Source organism: Chrysoperla carnea, assembly GCF_905475395.1.
Source record: "Chrysoperla carnea chromosome X unlocalized genomic scaffold, inChrCarn1.1 SUPER_X_unloc_52, whole genome shotgun sequence".
Lineage (NCBI taxonomy): Eukaryota > Metazoa > Arthropoda > Insecta > Neuroptera > Chrysopidae > Chrysoperla > Chrysoperla carnea.
This window is the reverse complement of record NW_025408181.1, coordinates 34,486-40,485: the sequence shown is the minus strand read 5'-3', so window position 1 is coordinate 40,485 and position 6,000 is coordinate 34,486. Positions and strand designations below refer to the sequence as shown.

Here is a 6,000-nt window from a genome sequence, read left to right as displayed (position 1 = left end):
GTACATAAACAAGTAGTAAATGTAAAATGAAAATAATAAAGGTAATGTAATGCATTTGCATTACACTGATTTACGATATATATTCCGCGATATCCTTTATTATATTTAAAATTAATAATATTGATATACTAATAATAGATATATTCAAGCTATTAATATATAAAATTTTATATTAAATATGATATTAATAATTGTTTATTTTATTTTTTTGTATATATAAAAATAATTTACTCTTATTTAAAAAATTTGATGGCTCTCTTAAAAAGAGAGCCGTTTTTATATGTTGATGTATTTTTATGTTATCAATTAATAATATTTTCGATTTATTTATTTTGAACTTGTATATTTTGTAACAGCTTTAGTACCTTCACTAACAGCGTGCTTTGCCAATTCACCAGGTAATAATAATCGAACTGCGGTTTGAATTTCCCGACTTGTGATTGTTGAACGTTTATTATAATGTGCTAAACGTGATGCTTCAGCAGCAATACGTTCAAAAATATCATTAACAAAACTGTTCATGATACTCATAGCTTTACTAGAGATACCAGTATCAGGATGCACTTGTTTTAATACTTTGTAAATGTAAATTGCATATGATTCCTTGCGCTTCCTCTTCTTTTTCTTATCACTCTTTGATATATTTTTTTGAGCTTTGCCAGCTTTTTTTGCTGCTTTTCCACTTGTTTTTGGTGGCATTGTTACAAACAATTAATATACACAGATAGTTACAGAACACCAGTCAGTATATGTATGAGCGTGTCGTGTATACAACTAGCGTATTATATACGCGAAGATGGATATAACAATAAAAATGAATACTACTCTCTGATTGGCTAAAAATAATACTATAAGGTGATTGGTTTATTTTTAAAGTTTTATATTTTATAAATATTATAAATTAAAATACCCAAATAACATTTTAAACATTTATGTTACAACCCCGTAACGTACACATCTGTGTGATTATATTTACAAAAAAAAATATTAATTAAATAAATTTATTCGCTATGTCTGGACGAGGTAAAGGTGGTAAAGTAAAGGGAAAGGCAAAGTCAAGATCAAGCCGAGCAGGATTACAATTTCCTGTTGGAAGAATTCACAGATTATTACGAAAAGGAAATTATGCTGAACGAGTAGGTGCTGGTGCCCCAGTATATTTGGCTGCTGTTATGGAATATTTGGCTGCAGAAGTTCTCGAGTTAGCTGGTAATGCTGCCCGTGATAACAAAAAAACACGTATCATTCCACGTCATTTACAATTGGCAATTCGTAATGATGAAGAATTAAATAAATTATTATCTGGTGTAACAATTGCTCAAGGTGGTGTATTACCAAACATTCAAGCAGTGTTATTACCAAAGAAAACTGAAAAGAAAGCATAAATTAAAAACATTGCATTAATTTTATAATAATAATACATCGATCATAGGCCTTTTAATAAAAGGCCACAAATTTATTTAAAATAAGAGTAAAAATTATTTTTATAATAATATATTATAATATTTTTTTAAAGAATCAATTTAAATAATTATAAATTAATGATTCTTTTTTTTTTTTTCTTTTTTTATATGTTATTATGGAAAATAATTCATCATATTATGATGACATTTAGGTAACATATTATAAGAATATTCATAAAATATTATCAAAATAATATTGTATTATGATGATATTTAGACAAAATATTATAAGAATATACACAAAATATTATCAAAAATAATATCATTAGATAACAAAACTGTTCATGATACTCATACCTTTACTAGAGATAAAAGTATCAGATGCACTTGTATTAATACATATTATCACAACATCACAAAATATTTTTTAAAAGGAAAAATTTTTTTAAAATTATTATAAAATTTGATTGAATTAAATTTCAATTTATTTTTTTAATAATTAAAGAAAAAAAAAAAACAAAGCATATAAACTTTCTATTGAAAATGTTATTTTAAACTAGATGGCCAAGTGAACTTCGTTACACAAACAATATATGACGTATTCGTTATTTAAATAATCAGTATCCTTTGATATTATATCAATACGTACTCTCTTCTTTTGATACATATTAATAAAATTTCAATTTATAAGATTTTATGTCAATTATATAAATAATATTATAAATTTTCTAAATACATAAGTTAAGTAACAAAAAATTTGAATAACAAGATAAATTTATATATTATGTTTTAATACTCGATACTATAATATATCGCATCCGTTACCAATTATTCGGTATCCTTTGATTTATACACAGAATGAACTAAAAATATATATCAAATTTATTTTATTTATTTATATATTTAATATTATTATTATTATTTTATATTACAAAGTTTCTTAACGAAGCTTACAATGATTTCTCATATCGTACTTAACAAAATTATTTAGATCATATAAAATTTAAATTGTTAAAAAATTTGTATATTTATTATTATTATTATTTATTTTTATTAAAATTACATAACATAAAATTAATAATATTTTAATAATTATATAAATTAATTCTTATTTAAAATAATCTTATATTAATCTCAACAAATACTCTAATAATATATTTTGTCATAAATTTTTTTATATTTAAAATAAATATTATAATATATAAATACTTATATCAGTATAAAATTTCTTTATATAATTATGAAAAAATTAATTTAATAGTTATTATTGATATTAATGCATAAATAAAAGTATTTTCTAATGAAATATATTTTGTCAATGTTCGATTAACACATTTCATAATAATACGTTTTCATTATTGACAAAAAAAGTTTTTCTAAAAATGAAATCTTATACTATAAATATATATATTTATATATTAAATTTTTTAATTATTTATATACTAATAATTTATAATAAAATCGATATTAAATAAAAAATAAAAATATATACTTTTTAAGTTTACCTTAAAAATATTATTGTTTTGTATGATTGAAATAATTAATATTAAACTATGTTTATTAATAATTGTTAATAAAAAAATTAAATATATTTTAATTTATAAAATAAATATTATTATTAAATTTATAATTTATTATTTTATATATTATAGAAATTGAAAAAATAAATCATGTTTACTACGACAGTAAATTAGAAATACTATTTAATTTTTATGTGTTTTCTACATGGTACTTTGACTTACATAGGGACTTATATTATTGTGAATAATGATATAATTGAAAACCTTTATTTTTTATTTGATAGAATTATTATATTTTATCATTTAAATATTTATAATAAATACATTATTTTTATAAAGTAAAAAAATATGGCCGAAGAAAATTCTACAGCTGTTGCAGCAACTGCGGGTTACTGCTGCTTCTACAACACCAACAAAAAAAGCAACAGCTTCTGGTGCTAAACGTACAAAACAACATTCAAAACCAACAACATCCACGTACATCAGAAATGGTTGTTAACGCAATTAAAAATTTAAAAGAACGTGGTGGTTCATCATTACAAGCAATTAAAAAATATTTAGCTGCAAATTATAAAGTGGATTCTGATAAAATTTCACCATTTATTAAAAAATATTTAAAAGCTGCTGTAACTGAGGGAGCCTTGGTACAAACTAAAGGTAAAGGTGCATCTGGTTCATTCAAATTGGCTGCTTCCGCTTCATCTAATTCTTCAGCTAAATCAAAAGTATCCAAAAAAGAAAGTGGAGCAAAAGGTTCAGCAAAGAGTGCTAAAAGTAAACGGGCACCAAAGAAAAGAAAGCCACAACTACATCATTGGCAGCCAAAAAGCCTAAAGCAAAAAAAGCGACTCCATCATCATCAACTGCTGCTAAAAAAGTTACTGCAAAATCATCAGCGGCATCAAAAAAGCACCAGTTAAAGCAAAACCAGCAAAAAGTACAAAATCCGCTGCCAAAAGTAGCCCTGCTCGTAAACCGAAAGCACCAAAAGCTAAGAAAGCTTCTGTTGCCAAATCATCTCCTACAAAAATTAAAAAAGCAGCACCAAAAAAGAAATGATCTGTTACTTTAATAATATATTGAAATATTTCATTATTTTTGCTAAAAAATGAAAATAACATAGGCCTTAATACAGGCCACAAATTAATATTTGATAAGAGTAAATTATTTTTTGTATAAATATTTTTATAAAATAATAGTTAAGAAACATTTGCCACAGTCAGTACCACGGATGGGTGGCCACTTGAGAATACTGTGTGCGGTTGCATTTTTATTTAAAATATATGGTATAATAAATAAGTATATATTTAAATTGATTACTTCATTGAAAATTTTAATAATATACTTTAATATTAATGATATTTATGAAAAATATATATTTGTAAAAATTTTCATTTATTACTGGCAACAGCCATACCACGTTGAAAACACCGGTTCTCGTCCGATCACCGAAGTTAAGCAACATTGGGCACAGTCAGTACTTGGATGGGTGACCGCTTGGGAACACTGTGTGCGGTTGCCTTTTTATATTAAAAATATAAATTATTTTTCTTCTTTTCTTTTTTTTTACACACCATATATAAATATATGTTATTTAGAAATGTAAACCTTTTATATTATTCGTCAACAAATAAATATTATTTTTTGTATAAAATTTTATTGCATTTATAACTCATATCATGGTTACTTTAAAGCGAGAAGTTTTTTTAATATTTCAAATGAATATAAAATAATATAAATTTTATGAAATTTATTTATTTTTAGAAATAGCAATCGCTTATAATTATAACAAAATTTTAATAATGTTTAATTTTATTTCAATAATTTATATATATATATATATATATATATTTTTTAATAAAAATAATATACTCTTATTTAATAATATATGTTGGTCCTATATATAGGACCGAAAATATTTCTTATTTGTTTTTTTTTTTTTTAAATTGTCATTTAAAACGCTTATGCACGTTCTCCACGAATACGTCTTGCCAATTGTATATCCTTAGGCATAATTGTAACACGCTTTGCATGAATTGCGCATAAATTGGTATCTTCAAATAAACCTACTAAATAGGCTTCACTAGCTTCTTGTAATGCCATAACAGCTGAACTTTGGAAACGTAAATCGGTTTTAAAATCTTGTGCAATTTCACGTACTAAACGTTGGAATGGTAATTTACGAATTAACAATTCAGTACTTTTTTGATAACGACGAATTTCTCGTAAAGCTACTGTACCAGGACGATATCTGTGTGGTTTTTTTACTCCACCAGTTGCTGGTGCACTTTTACGTGCAGCTTTCGTTGCTAATTGTTTTCTTGGTGCTTTACCACCAGTTGATTTACGTGCAGTTTGCTTGGTTCTAGCCATTTTCAAATAATAATGTTTTTACAAAAAAACACACAATTTTAAAAATTATATTCGACAATTTGATACTACAAAGTCAAATGTTTAAATGCGAAATAAATGTGTTGTATTTATATTTATATGAAATTTCAAAATTTTTGTTGTCATATCCTATTGGATAGCTATCAGAGTATGGACTAATCAAATTGTATAGGCGTGGCTTAAAAAATCTTTAATGCTTTATATAAAAAGGCACAATTGTACCGGCGCTCACATACATTACAATACTTGTGAGGTTAACACACGTGTTATCCGTTCGTTAAAATATTGTAAATAATTTTTTATTAAAATGACTGGCAGAGGAAAAGGTGGAAAGGGTCTTGGAAAAGGGGGTGCAAAACGTCATAGAAAAGTTTTGCGTGATAATATCCAAGGTATTACAAAACCTGCAATTCGTCGTTTAGCACGACGAGGTGGAGTAAAACGTATCTCTGGTTTAATTTATGAAGAAACACGTGGTGTACTTAAAGTATTCCTTGAAAATGTTATTCGGGATGCTGTTACATATACTGAACACGCAAAACGTAAAACAGTTACAGCTATGGATGTTGTATATGCATTAAAACGACAAGGTCGTACTTTGTATGGTTTTGGAGGTTAAGAAAATATAATAATTTACTTAAAATATTTAGTAAATTTATTAAAGAATATTTAATACATCCGATAAA

At 24.9% G+C, this 6,000-nt stretch overlaps 1 non-coding gene across 1 annotated transcript; it reads left to right on the top strand.

Moving 5' to 3' along the window:
* The first annotated feature begins 4,326 nt into the window (after window positions 1-4,326).
* Window positions 4,327-4,445, top strand: LOC123304438. The gene has a single exon (XR_006536460.1). It is a non-coding gene; the product is annotated as a 5S ribosomal RNA (ribosomal RNA).
* The last annotated feature ends 1,555 nt before the right edge of the window (window positions 4,446-6,000 follow it).